This window comes from Schistocerca piceifrons, chromosome 2 (genome assembly GCF_021461385.2).
Source record: "Schistocerca piceifrons isolate TAMUIC-IGC-003096 chromosome 2, iqSchPice1.1, whole genome shotgun sequence".
Classification (NCBI taxonomy): Eukaryota; Metazoa; Arthropoda; class Insecta; order Orthoptera; family Acrididae; genus Schistocerca; species Schistocerca piceifrons.
In genome coordinates this window covers 311,128,557-311,144,311 of record NC_060139.1, presented here as the reverse complement: position 1 = coordinate 311,144,311, position 15,755 = coordinate 311,128,557, and the positions used below count along the sequence as shown (strand labels likewise).

Here is a 15,755-nt window from a genome sequence, read left to right as displayed (position 1 = left end):
CGGCAAAGCTGCTTCCTTGAGCTTTCTCTCCCCCCAGTCCTACCCCCCCCCTCCCCCCCTCAGTCACCACTTACGTTCTCATGACATGTGTCGAGATTTGTCCCTATTTCCTCGGATGAAGAAACCAATCCGTGACACGTATTTCTAAAATTTTCGAGACGGGAAGTTCCCTGATCAGCCAAAATGCAGACCTCTACACCAAAGTAGCCGCCAAGGAAAACTATCATTACCATCATCATCATGTTTCATGGGCGCAGTTGGCTTTTATTACATGATAATTAAGGTTGTTATGTGAAGTCCATCTGACTTTGTGCACCGTTGGAAGAGCGCGCATCATGTACCCTATCATAAGATTCTACGTACCGAACCAAATTTGTCTGTGTAAAATGGTTTGGGGCGTCGTAGTCAGACCTTAAATTGCGACGTGTAATAAGGTTCTTCAAAACAGCTTGAAAATTGCTTGCATGTCGAAATCAATGGTAAAATAAACTGGATGTCACCTATCTTACAGCCGTCTGCCGAAAACGTCATTTCATAAACTTAAATGGGAATCGTTGGAAGAAAAACGTTGTTCTCGCCAAACACTATTGGTTAATATTTGTTACATGAGAACAGTTTCGCCAGGCGACTGTCTGTGGTATAATATTCAATTTATTATACTATCTATTTGTGCCTGCAGCCATTTGCAAATGGTTTTGAAGAACCTCAGTGTATCTCGCACAGTGAAGTGGGACGACCGTTATCCAAATATTTCACACTGTCAACACTCAGTGGGGCACACAGGAACATCTAACGTGCCCTCGTTCGCAATGTTCTGCATCCTACAGAGTATAACGCTGAAAGTGAAGACAAGACGGAAGGAAGCTACACACAAAAATTCATATCAGGAACGTTTGAAGGGAGAACACTGCTCTCTGGTGGATTGCCGTCGAAATCTGTCTTAAGGAAATAAGAATGATACTAGAATTTTATAATCTTCTGGGAAGAAATCTACCGTCATTGCAGATACTGGGCATTCTTAGCATCTTCACAGAATGGCCCTTACATTTACAAGCACTCAAAACAGAGAATATGTGTCGGGAGCTCATCTCTTGCTTTCTCGGACTGTCCAGTACTGTACATACATATATACGAGAAAGTACAGAACGACAATGAACAGTATGAAGATGTTTGCGCAGTATTCTTGAAGAATATGGGCGAACCGTCTAGGAATGTCCACCATTCAACAAATCCCCCTCTGTACCACAAGTCGCTAAAAGGCGCTTAGGTCAAAGGAAGCCGTTTGGAAGTCTTGTCGTCAAAGAAATTTTCACTGCAAGTACCTAGCCAGCAAAAGGAGAAGAGAGGATAGTGTGAAGTTTCAGATCACCAGATTTTATGCTTAAGGCCTGGATTAAATCCCAAACTTCTCCGCAGTGGGTCACAGAGTGAGACCACGTGACATAATCCTTCCTCATTCGTCCTTGGGACAGGAATGATAAACTCTGCAATCCTCTTGGCAATATTCTGAAGAAGCAGACTATGTGCGAGCATCTGGTCGCCCACCTCCCCCCTCCCCTCACCTCCCCTCCCATCCCCCCGCCTGCCACCACCCCTTTCATCGTCATCAAACGCCACCCGATACACCTAAGATGCAACTCTTGCACTTGGCAAGAGTAGTGGTTCATTAAGCACGAGAAAAGAAATCCTATTTAATTAGGTGGCTGAACCAAACTCCTAATGGTGGCCCAGTAAACAGTTCTTACCTTTTTCTACTGTTTTACTAAGACTCAACGGTTCAGTAGACTAAGGAGAGTCCAGTGACTCAGGGAAACAGCCTTCACAGAGACCACGGGGCGTGACTTGGCTGCTCTTACTGGTTTCAGCACGCTGGTCTAACGTACTCCCACTCTCATCTAACAAGATAGCCACAGCAGCTGTCTACTTTCTCTACGCCGGCTCTACGGGATTTAACTCTCCACAAATTTTACACATTTTTCTGGAAGATTTTCCGAGACGTGAACCACTCAGTTCTATGGCAGATGTAACTATGAGCTTGTTTCTTGCTACGCCGTAATCGGCCTCGCTATCAGATTAATGAAACGCTGTTAGTATTATTAAACAGCATTAACCTTACAGCAGATTGCCACGTAATCCAATCAATAAACTACGGTCTCGCAAACTCAACGAACCAGACTCAGTATTTTCGGTGACAGCCGAGGGACACGCAGAGGTAAATACCTTGGTGTGGTCGAGTCAGCAGCATGTTGATGTTCTTCGTACTTGGTCTGCTGATAAACTAAATTTACAATGCCTATGACACGAACATGCTGTTGTGGGTTTCTGTTTCCGGAACTGTATCTGCCTGCGTAGACGCTACCAATATTCCTTACCATAACAAGAGTTGCACATGAAAGATGAACGTTAAAATGGAGTAGTGTAATGGTTTCGCATTGCAAAGCATGAAAGCGGGGCAAACAGGTTAGAACCGCATTTATGTTGCCTTTGTTTACCACAATAAATTTTTATGATAGATGACGGTCTAGAAACTCCAGAACAGCGATAGTGTATACAAATAGTAAAAAGTAGTGTAACATCCAGGTGTGTATGTGACCTTTAAGCTGACGTCACTCCGACTACTTGCGTGTCAGTTTCGCTGCTTATTTACTGAATCACATTCTCATTTAGTTTCTCCAAGATAAGTGTACGCCAACCGAGGCTATATGATCCAACCCATAAACCTGAAAGGTCACGAGGCATCAAACGTGGGACCTCCGAGTCTGTAACGAGAGACGCTAAGCGAATACAAAAATGTGACTGCACTAGTTCAAGTCGACGTATGTGACGTGGGTCAACGGTTGTGTTCCTCTGATCTTTTAATTTTGCGCGTTCATGTATTCTTTACGGTCAGGACCGAGCGAGCTGAATTAGTTGTTAAAACAAAGAACTCTCTTTCGTGAGATCTATCCTGCTTCAAATTTTCCATGGTTTCCCTACAGAACTGAAGACATATTCCAGTGTATGCACGGCGCTTCTTTGAAATGTAATTCATCCAAGAAAGAAGTATCTCACAAAACATTCCTTGCACCGATTTCCAGTACTGCTCGTCAGTCTGTTCACCTTTACCAAGCTCGATTAATAAACTGCTATTTATAAAAATTGCAACAGCAAGAACGAGACATGTGACCACAATGAAATTTATTCCACACATTAGGGAGATGAAGTACACAAATGATTAGAATTGCAGAATTGTACATGCACGTTGACCGTGCATATTCAATATAGTATGAAGCCGCCACGTACTGTAATCAGAGTCTCTAGACTTCGTGACATGGAATCAAAGAGGACCTGGATATGCTGATGGAGAACACATTACCACGAAGTTTGTAAGAGCGTCCACAAATCACCGTAAAATGACCAGCACAATCAAGTTGCTGACACACCATATTCCTGGTGTGTTCTATGAGTGGCATTTAAGGTGAACATGGTTGCCAGGGAAGCTATGGTACCTGCCGTTCTCCGAAGTAGGCTAGCACATTCCTCGTTACATGTGGCCAGACATCGTGCTGGTTACATATGGCACTTGGAGGGTCATTGCCTCGGGCTCTAAAACCTCCCTGATATAGAAGTTGCTGTTAAGATAGCCCTCAATTTGTAGGAGGCAAGAGAACATATTATAGCTCATGCTGCTCCAAACCATAACGCTGCATTTATACGATACGCCACTCAACAATGCAGTCTTCCCGATTGCGCCCAAATGGTTCAAATGGCTCTGAGCACTATGGGACTCAACTGCTGTGGTCATAAGTCCCCTAGAACTTAGAACTACTTAAACCTAACTAACCTAAGGACATCACACACATCCATGCCCGAAGCAGGATTCGAACCTGCGACCGTAGCGGTCGTGCGGTTCCAGACTGTAGCGCCTTTAACCGCTCGGCCACTCCGGCCGGCGATTGCGCCCACAATGGTAGCGTCAAACATGTACTTGGCCATCACTGTAGGACAAGCTGAAGTGGGAATCGTCCAGAAACAACACATTTTGCCACTCAGCAAGTTAGTGACGGCGTTATGTGCACAGTGCAGTCCGTGGCATTGATGGTCACTTGTCAATGGAAACGGACGCAATGGCATGCGTCCAAACCTCAGCAGATGGTGCCGACACAGACATGTTCACACCCGAGGCAGCGCCTGAGTTGTCGAGCCAACATAGTAGACGAACGACCACACGGACAAAATAACGGAATAACGGCCATCCCGCTTTACGCTCTCATTGTGTGGCCCAGTACCCGCTAGCCGGCGTGCACGACACACCTCTATCCACTGCTTCCACACGTACGAGTCACAATGTCACGGCATGACAAACCTCTACCCGAGAGACCAGTTACTGTCCCGTTGGAACTGACATGCTCGTATTGCGCTCTTTACATCGACGAGGCACACCGAAACTTGCTTGCACGTTTCCACACCGTTTGACAGTTCTGCACTGACGCAGCGTGGCATTACACTGCCTGTCCAGTCACACATAAGAGGGCACTTTAGCCGGCCGAAGTGGCCGTGCGGTTAAAGGCGCTGCAGTCTGGAACCGCAAGACCGCTACGGTCGCAGGTTCGAATCCTGCCTCGGGCATGGATGTGTGTGATGTCTTTAGGTTAGTTAGGTTTAAGTAGTTCTAAGTTCTAGGGGACTGATGACCTCAGCAGTTGAGTCCCATAGTGCTCAGAGCCATTTGAACCATTTGAGGGCACTTTCGGGCCTGCGTGCGTATCACTTCTCTGCACACCTAATCACTTATCGTGGTTCCATGTTCTATACGTCTTCCGATTTTGGAGTCATTTAGACCATCGCTTCCGGATTTTGCAATTTTTACAAACATTAATGTATACACCCCAAAAAAACTTTGGAATACGATAGAGTTTATCACAACTTATGGCACACCCACTGAGGTTTGTACAACCCTCGTTAACAAAATAAACGTAATTCCTTCTGAAAACAAAAACAATTTTGGTTAGTTACAAAAATCGTTACAAAGCAAAGGAAACTCTCCCCTAAGTGCACAGCTTGAAAACAGAAGCAGTGAAAATCTTTATTTCATGATGATGATTATCAGTCTTTAGTAGTGAATATGTCCTCCCCGTACGCGGATGAGTTCTGTGCGAGGCATGCTCTGAATGAGACCATCAAGTTAATCTTGGGGTACGCAGCTTCAATGAGGTCCTGAAGACTGTCAGATGGATTCGGACGCTGTGCAATGGCCACATTAAACAGGTTCTATGCGTGCTGAGCTGCACTCATGTCTGGGGACTGTGCTAGCCAATGCATTCAGTTAATGTTGCATCTTTGGGGATACCGAGACATTCCTAGAGTATGGTGCGGTCTTGCATTGTCATCGACTAGGATGAAATTGTCACCGACTTCACGTCTGTAGGGCCTTACAATCGTTTTAAGACCTCTTGTATGTATCAGAAACCAACCAAATTGCCATAGACGGGAATTACAGGGTCCGCTGTCCGTTCGTTATTGCCGCCCAGAACATTACACTTCAACCTGCTGACGGATGGACTTCCTTAACGTATCGGCATTCCTCGTGTCGTCTAGTGCTTCTCCAAAATATAACACGTCTAGTGTCCGGTCGGAAACCAATCCTGGTCTCGTCAGCAAACATGACATTACTCCACTCTGCTATGTCCAATGTTGATGTGCAGGAGCCCAGTTCGTTCGATAGCGTCGATTCCGTTGGTTCAGTGCAAAATTTCTCGTTGCATACTTCTACGCACTATTTGGCCTGAGATATGAGTCCCTGTTGCCCGGGAGAAGTCGTTTATAGTATTTCTGACAGCTGATGTTGGGCGCCTGCGAGCCGACAGCTGGAGGAAACGACCCAGGATTGGTGTTGTCATACGAGGATGACCACTGCGAGGTCTATCGTTCGCGTTCCCGTCTCTCTCTACTTTCTACACACCTTATACGCCACTTTGAGTGACATGTAACCCATCGGCAACATCTTGCTGTGTGCGATCTGCTGAAAGTAAAGCCGCTATCACGACTCTAGCAAAATGTTGTATGCTTTTACGTGGCATGTTACTGCAGTGCTGAACACAAACAGAATGGAGCTGTTGTTGATGCTGGACTGCTCGCGGTGTACCGCTGCGGCAGTTGTGTATTTACACGACTGGGAAACGGCCACAACGCATGCCATTAGTAAACACCATCCAGTATATGGACTAAGTGGAAATACATGAAGTACCTGGGTCAATACCTCTAGTGACGTAGACAGCATAGTATTCAAAACTTCTCTTGAGCAGTGTAGGAGACACAGAGAGATTATCAAACCATGCATCAGACGTCCCTGTATTTGTCGCACAGAAGGCTCATGTAATTCCAGTCGCAAGCACTGCGAGAGAGGCATTGTGTATCGTGGGAATTTCATGGTTGAAATTCCTGACAGAAAACGTTCCAAGAAGCGTTGGGCAACATGTTTATTTCTGCGATGTAGATGTCGTGAAATGGTCATAAAGGGAAAAATCAGACGAATTCGTGTTCATTCGGAGTCTTACAGAATTTCTTCCGATGTGACGTTCTCAAATGATAGTAGTACACAAAGTAACTCCCACCACACACATCATAAAATGTCTCGTGAAGTATAAATGTTATTTCTCTGTAAAGTAAAATGTTTGGACTTGTTGGTCTAGAGTTTTCACTAACCGAAACATCCTATTCCTAACGATACCTCTCATGTGGTAACTGAAATTACTTATGAAAACGTCCAAATCTACCTTCTGGTAGCCAATGTAAAGTATATGGGACACAATACTTCGGTTGACTATATATCAACTCTTCACGCTGTTACATTCATGAATGGTGTCTATGAGCAATGGCTGAATATATATCCCTATCCGAACATATTGGATTCCGTAGAAATATTGGAACGCGTGAGACAATACTGACCCTACGATTTATCTTAGAAGCTAGATTAAGAAAAGGCAAACGTACGTTTCTAGCATTTGTAGACTTAGAGAAAGCTTTTGATAATGTTGACTGGAATACTCTCTTTCAAATTCTGAAGGTGGCAAGGGTACAATACAGGGAGCGAAAGGCCATTTACAATTTTTACGGAAACCAGATGGCATTTATAAGAGTTGAGGGACATGAAAGGGAACCAGTGGTTGGGAAGGGAGTGAGACAGGGTTGTAGCCTCTCCCCGATGCTATTCAATCCGTATATTGAGCAAACAGTAAAGGAAACAAAAGAAAAGTTCGGAGTAGGTATTAAAATCCATGGAGAAGAAATTAAAACCTTGAGGTTCGCCGATGACATTGTAATTCTGCCAGAGACAGCAAAGGACCTGGAAGAGCAGTTGAACGGAATGGACAGTGTCTTGAAAGGAGGATATAAGATGAACATCTACAGAAGCAAAACGAGGATAATGGAATGTAGTCGAATTAAGTCGGGTGATGCTGAGGGAATTAGATTAGGAAATGAGACGCTTAAAGTAGTAAACGAGTTTTTTGCTGTTTGGGGAGCAAAATAACTGACGATGGTCGAAGTAGAGAGGATATAAAATGCAGACTGGCAATGGCAAGGAAAGCGTTTCTGAAGAAGAGAAATTTGTTAACATCGAGTATAGATTTGTCAGGAAGTCGCTTCTGAAAGTATTTGTATTGAGTGTAGTCATGTATGGAGGTGCAACACGGACGATAAATAGTTTGGACAAGAAGAGAATAGTAGCTTTCGAAATGTGTTGCTACAGAAGAATGCTGAAGATTAGTTGGGTAGATCACATAACTAGTGAGGAGGTATTGAATAGAATTGGGGAGAAGAGAAGTTTGTGGCACAACTTGACTAGAAGAAGGGATCGGTTGGTAGGACATATTCTGAGGCATCAAGGAATCACCAGTTTAGTATTGGAGGGCGGCGTGGAGGGTAAAAATCGTAGAGGGAGACCAAGAGATGAATACACTAAGCAGATTCAGAAGGATGGAGGTTGCAGTAGGTACTGGGAGATGAAGAAGCTTGCACAGGATAGAGTAGCATGGAGAGCTGCATCAAACCAGTCTCAGGACTGAAGACCACAACAACAACATCCGAACAGCAATTGGTCTGAGCCAAACATCACGATTCCTATTGGAGATGCACGATCGTAGGTTTCTATCTGAAAACTAGTCATTACAAATGAGGTAAAAGGCACTTTCTGAGAACACGTCATTCATCCACGAAAGAGGCGCCTTATAAACTCAACGAACGAACAGTCAGTCACCCTTGTCACTAAGGCTTTACGCATGGCACAAAGATCTAGTCACGTGCTCAACTGCGAGTGCAGTGCCTCTACGTGAGTACAACGAAGTAGTGATCAGTGAAACATTTATGTTTCATGCCGACATTGTACGTAAATATGGGTAAATGTAAAGACGTAACAGTGGCAAAAAGGGACAACTGTGATTGGCCGCGTTCATGTGCATACAGTGTGTGAAGTTGAAACGTGTCTACAAGCGGTGGTGTAACCTATGTGGCCACGGAATACGACGTCAAAATTGAGATCGGAAAAACATCCTCCCTCCGGGACTCTTTTGACGGCTTGTAAATCAAAATCTCTTCCAAACCCGACAGGAATTGTTGCAGGCAGTTAATAATGTCCATCCCTACCTGTCAGAGAGAGAATATTGTGACGGGAAATGCATGCAATTAATAGCGGGCGTTGGTCACCTCACGTGAGGCCGTTTCTCACACAGGAAAATAAAGCTCCGCGTCTTTAGTGGGCTGGAAACCATCGAACGTGGACAGTAGTTGACTTGCGGAACGAATGTGATCTGATGAATGACGTTTTCTCCTACATTCAAATGACGCACGACGTCGAGTACACTGAAGGCCAAATGAAGCACTTCATCCTGAATGTGCACAGAGTCAGACTCGAACCGGAAGTGGATCTGTATAGTTTTGAAGGAGTTCTTCTTATCATGAATTAGGGCCGCTCATTGAGGTGACAACTAACATGAACCACCACGTTTCTTTAAACATTCTGAATGAGCAGGTGTTGCCTTTCAGCCAACAGCAGCATGACGAGTATGCTACTGACACACCCACTTTTCAGAACAGCAGAAGAGTTCATTGGGTTGGAAGGAGATGTGATGGGTTTTCTGAACACTCCCCCACGCTATTACATCTCGGCTGGCCTGGAAAATCATCTGATTTGAACCCTGTAGAAAATCTATGGGACATGTTGGAGTAGCAGGTAAGACACCGACGCCATCATCTCCGCAATTTGATGGAATTGCGCGATCAGATCCTCCGTGAATGGCTTAATCTGAGTACTGCAGCATCTTGAGGACTCACTTCCTAACCAAATCCAGGCGGTTATCAAGTCCAAGGATTACCCAGTATTAAATGATGTTTGTAATGATTTCTCTTGGGAAGACTACTTTTTTGTCTGAACGTTTGGACCAAGCCTTCAGTACTGCTTCTCGAACTGGAAGCCTTAATGGGCGGGATTAATAGGGGAGATTGAGAAGAGTTTAAGAAGAACGGCGCATTTTGTCACGGGCTCGCTCAGTAAGTGCCAGAGGTTTAGAGAGCTATTCATCAAACTCCAGAGAGAGATGTTAAAGGATTAGCTCTGCGCACCGTTTACGGTTAAAATTATAACTGCGTACGTTCTTAGAAGTCAGGCAACATGTCACTTCCTCAAACATACATCTCGCGAAATGACGACGACAAAATCACAGCAATTAGAGCTTATCCGGAGTCTGATAGACAGTTGTTCTTCTGACGTGCCATTCGCAACTGGAACAGGAAGGGGCACAAATGAATGTGATGGCAGAAGTATCCTTAAGATAAGGTGGCTGGCGGAGTATCCGTGTACAGTACATGAACAAGCACAAGTTGGAGCCGGAATTGAATTGAATGTACTGTGTTGTTCATCACGTCGTTAATACATAATTATCAAAAGGCCGCCAGAAACATGTTAGAGGTACGAGTACTTAGGTGACGCTACGTCCAAGTCAGGGTGCTGGCATGAGTATCCAGCCAGTCACACAATGACGCATTCATTTCTTCATCCGTAATGTGGCTGATATTGGTCTTGATTTGTGTGACGTTCATGGACCAAAAGTAACGGGTGGCGAAAAAGTAAGGCTCTGATGTGGAGCATTTAGCGGATGACGTACGAATGAGGACGTCGAGTAGTGGCAGGGAAAGTGCACGAAACACTTTTCAGACATCGATGAGCGCATGAATGGACGTGCTGGATACTTGCCGGCTTACTTTTCTACTTTCTATGAATTTTCAACAGGTGGTTTGGGTCCCACAGCACCGAACTGTTAGCTAGAAGCTGAATTATCGGGACTGTGGGCAATGTGCATATCAAAAACACGAACAGATCCTCGCAAAAGAAAAACAATGACATTTGGGCACTTATTTTTAGACGCCAACGGAGGTATGAAGAGGATATTTTGTTCTACTTCGTGTCTGGTAGTAAAGAAATGCGTTTTTTTTTTTTGACCATGCAATGGTGTTATTCTGATTCAGCAATGGTGAAAAACTCCAAAATGCGGCGTGGTGAACTGTATAGTGCAATAGACATCAATAACACCTCAGGCGTATTATTATTCACTTTGAAAACACTCGTGCCGTTCAGGAAGGATGAGGTAGAAAGCCGAGATCTGCAATTATCTTCAACTAAGACGATGCACTCCGCAGACTGCCAACACGACAGTACAAATATTTGCGGACATTCACTTAGAGCGCTATTACAGCTCAGAAAATGGCTAGCTGTACAAGTTTTTGAAGATGTAGACGTGTCATGACTTCCAATCATGGACCACCGGAAATCGCAGGCGACGGAATTCTAGACAGCCGTTTTAGAAGTGCTCATATCCGTATTGGATTTTACGTAAAGTAACAGTTACAAATTCACTGGTGAATAAGGCACACTGAAGACAGTTAGCTACTTCTACTGCATGAGCCGACTTCATGTCTTCCAGAGGATACAGTTACCGTTGAAAATATATGATTTAATATTTATTAAAGTCAAGGTTTAGAAGCGATACACGTGATTACCGGTTTCAGCCATCAGCGGACGTCTTCAGATATTTTAATTTCGTTTCAGTGTAACACGTCAGTTTCGTCGTTGTGCATGTCGGCTCCAACATTAAAATACGAACGAATTTTAGTGTTGAGGCAGCCCTACGCGACGGAGAAATTTTGTGTATTCCACTGAAAACAAGATAAAAATATGTGAAGACGGTCGAAAGTCTTAATAAGGTGAGCTGCCATCAGAGACTGATCGCTGTTAAGGCCGCAGTGTACAAGAAACTGTCGTCTGAGTGACTGTATAAGGAAAGGGGCGGCTTGGATAGAATTTTCATTTGGTGTGATGAATGCCAGCTTGCTCTGAATGTGGAAAACTTTAAATACCTAGGAATAACGTTGCAAAGCGGGACAAAATCAACGAGGTCCGTTGTAGGGAAGGCGAATGGTCAACTTCGGTGTACTGAGGGAATTCTAGAAAAGTGTAGCCCATGTATAAAGGAGACCGTGTAAGTAAGCTAGTACAACCTATTCTTGAGCTTCTGGAGTACCGCTCGAGTATTTGACATTCTCTCCAGGTCGGATTAAAGGAAGACATCGAAGCAACTTAGACAAGTGGTGCTAGATTTGTTACCGGTAGGTTCGATCAACAGGCGAGTACTACGGAGATGCTTCGTGAGCTCAAATGGGAATGCCTGGAGGGAAGAAGACGTTCTTTTCGCGAAACAGTATTGAGAAAGACAGCATTTGTGACAGACAGCAGAACTATCCTACTGCTTACTTTATTCATCTCTTGGTATCCGTTTACGATTTTATCCTCCGGCTCTCCTTTCTTTCTCTAACACACACACACACACACACACACACACACACACACACACACACTTCCCTCTAATTGGTGACTCCCGACTCCTTGATGCCTCAGAATGCGTTCTATCGACCGATCCCTTCTTCTATTCAAGTTGCGCCACAAATTTCTTTTGTCCCCAATTCTGTTCAGCATCTCCTCATTAGTTACGCAATCCATCCTTCTAATATTTAGCATTCTTCTATAGCATCACATTTCAAAGGCTGTATCTCCTCATTAGTTATGCAATCTACCCTTCTACTATTTAGCATTCTTCTATACTTCTATAGCACCACATTTCAAAAGCTTCTATTCTCTTGGTGTCTAAACTTTTCAACGCCCACGTTTCACATCCATATACATACCATACAAATACCTTCAGAAAACACTTCCTAACACTTAAATCTATAAGTGATGTTAACAAAATTCTCTTCTTCAGAAACGCTTTCCTTACCATTACCAGTCTACATTTTATATTCTCTCTACTTCGGCCGTAATCAGTTATTTTGCTGCCGAAATAGCAAAATTCATCTACTACTTTCAGTGTCTCGTTTTCTAATCTAATTCCCACAGCATCACCTTATTTAACTCGACTACATTCCATTATCCATCTTTAGCTCTTGTTGATGTTGATCTGATAGCATTCTTTCAAGATGCTGCTCATTCCGTTCAACTTTTCTTCCAAATCCTTTGATGCCTATGGTAGAATTACAATGACATCGGCAAACCTCAAAGTTTTTATTTCTTCTCCCTGAAACTTTGATTCTTACTCACAATTTTTGTTTGGTTTCCTTTACTGTAGTCCACTACGTGGGCACTCGCTTCCAAAAAAGAAACCAGGGCAGGGTAAGTTCCAAACTGTGAGCTCCTGTGAAACATATGGAGGGGCGGTCCATATGTTGATGGCTGCGACACGCGGCGGGTGATGTGTCTTTAAAAGGAGCGGCTCAGGGGAGGGCGAGGTTGAGCAGCGGGTGTCGGTGTCAGAGGCAGAGGTCCACACAGCCGGGGGTCGGTGCCGGCGGGGCGCGAGCTATCCGATCGATAACTGGCGGACAGCTGCACAACCAGCCAACACCTCGCCATTCACCGCTGCCACTGCCGCACCTGTTCTCTCCACTGCCTCGGATCACAGTACAGGTCAATCTGTCACTGTGTTGCTGAAAGCGCAGTTCTCACAGATTCCGTTCACATCTGCTTGACTGCACGTGACTATTATTAACACACACAATGGCAATCAGCGGCTGACGCACGCACGCCCCCCCCCCCCCCCCACACACACACACACAGTGGCATTTCTCTCTCTCTCTTTCTCTCTCTCCTTCCCGTTACACCTTTGAAGAATTTCCAGTGTGGTATTTCCCCCGCCCTCGAAAACTTGTTTGCGATCTGAAATAATGTGTACCGTAGCCTCAGGTATAGGTTCATGGGGGTGTGAGGGATGGGTTGGAAGTCGACGAAGCCAACCAACGAATATGCGAAAGATGTCGTGGTAACAGACTGACCCGTCTATAGCGCGACGTCTACGTTCTCCCCATTGTCAACTTGCTTTTCATTATAATTAAATAAACTGCAAGGTAAATACAGAAAAGCTGTAATACATGTCAGATAAATCTCCGAGAAGTGTTTTGGAGAATGCGTACGTAAATTATAAAAAATTTATGGGAAGCGGGAGGGGGAGGTGGTGGAGGATCGTAATTCTTACCCTTTAAATGCTGTGTCCTGGTATGAAGACGTTTCTTGTATCCTTTTTTAAAATTAAAAAAATAACAATTCACTCCCAATGAATATTTAATCTAAATATGGCATAAAATATGTAAAATATCATATTTGAGCAAAAAATCGTTATCTCTTTAACTCTGAGCATAACAAAACGTAAAATTTTCCAAAGAATTTTCCCGCGGCGGCAAGTTGCTATCAGAACGTAATCGATTACTTCGTGTGTGTGTGTGTTTTACTTTGTTTAGTTCTTCATGTATGATGCAGAAGATTTCTGGCCGCTCTACTTATTTAAGTGTTGTGGAATTTTTGTTTTTTAAATTAATTAGCTTTTTTTAAATTAATTATCCCTTTGTTGAAAGGTAACCCTGTAGGTTTGAACTGACTGTATCGGTGTACCCAGAGGCCAATAAAAGGACGTATAAAAATAAATCGTTACATATTGAAGTCCCGATATTCGCGCCGCGTCTACTGTCAGTTTTACTCCTAATGATGCAGAGGGTAGTAATAATCGAAACAATGACGATCGTCTAATTCGCGGCCGTTCCCATATTGTGCTGTAACGCCAATTTACACTCGTAAAGGAACACAAGAATACTGCTCGCAAATGTCACATACAAGGCAAGCAACACAATATCGTCCACCGCCAAATGATGGCCATAACGCAGACCACCCATTTTTAAGCTAAGAAACAATAAAGAAGCACTAACGTATGATATAAAATATCTTTCAGTGCGACTAGTTAACACTGCACGCCAACAGAACTGCGCCAGAATGAAACTCGCTTCGCAACCGGGTCGTCGTCACACTGGTTGAACACGAAGCGGCGTTTCAGTGGCCACACGTCTGCTTGCTGGTTCCGCTTTTTCCTTTGTAAACGCAAGTCAATTGTGTTCGTGTCCAATGATGTTGGCCTACGAGATCTCTCTGTGCTATTAACATAGCCACAATTCTTCGGATAAGTGATCTAGGACTGAGACGAAAATTCGTCGTTAATGTTCAGAATTATGGAAAGCCACATTAAATCTGTGCTGCCATGGCACTCATCATGCCGACAATAGCATCGCGCAGCGGCTGATAGCTACTCTACGCTACACCGCAGCTGCGAACCTCTCTCGCAGATGCGTCGCCAGCGCTTCTCCAACGGACACACCAAACATGTACTTACAGTTTGCAGCTCTCACGGTTCTGAATCGGAGCACACTAGAGCGGGATGCAGCGTCTGCCGTGCAGAAAAAGGGTGTACTTGGCTAGAATCGCGTGACGTCACTGCGGTGGACCCGGGGTGGCGCGTCTCGCGTTTGCGGGTGCGCACATTTTCCGCCGAAACGTAACCTTCCTTCCTCGGTGTCTGTCAACTGTCTGAGGCAGCGCGCTGCTCGAGAGCCCGAGCGGCTGCAGTGACGTCACCTCGATGCGCGCGCATCCCCGGCGCTGACCGAGCTGGCTGGTCGATATACGGCTCGCGACCTGCGTCAATACGGAGCGCGACTGTGGCGCCGCGCTGCGGCGGGATGCTACTAGTACGGCGCGCGATGCGCTCCAAGTCAAAATACTCGCAATCTCTAGGGTACCGAAGCTGATTCATCACTCTGAAAATATTACAACCTACAGAGGAACAGCTTTTTAAATCCATCGATCTCTATGCGCTAACATGACACTTTTTACAGGCAATTAAACATTGATGCGACGACCTAGAAATATTTCACTACACTATGATGAATGTTTCAGCGCGCAATAGAACAAAACAGTGAAACAATTTTTAGGGGGAAAACAGCAGAGATGCTCAGATAATCTGAAATGTAATAGTGATATCTGTTAAATTATGCTGTCGCTATTAGAGATATAGGCACATTTTTAGTTATTCACAGCCCAACTTCTCAACTGTGTATCCGTTTAATAACTTCAGACAACATTGAACGAAATGGGTATAAAGCTGCCTGTACCTCGGGCGTGCGTGTTACATTAATCATACGAAATTATATGTTCCAGAGACAGATTAATTCTCAACTTTATCTGTGATAACGAATACAGGCCGAAGCAATAAATTAAAATTTGTACCAAGGCTAAGATTCGATCCCAAGTTTCCTGCTCACCAGGTATGTCTCTGGAACATATAATTTCATACGATTAATATACCAGAGATTTCTGTCAAACTCTGTACAAGGTGCATTGCAACCATAGTGTG

At 44.4% G+C, this 15,755-nt stretch overlaps 1 protein-coding gene across 1 annotated transcript in view; it reads right to left on the bottom strand.

Moving 5' to 3' along the window:
* Window positions 1-14,911, bottom strand: part of LOC124777969 (kinesin-like protein unc-104) — a 348,239-nt gene extending 333,328 nt beyond the window's left edge. Inside the window, exon 1 of the mRNA XM_047253531.1 lies at window positions 14,736-14,911. The gene's annotated coding sequence lies outside the window, so the exon portion shown is untranslated. The remainder of the gene's footprint in view (window positions 1-14,735) is intronic.
* Window positions 14,912-15,755: the final 844 nt, after the last annotated feature.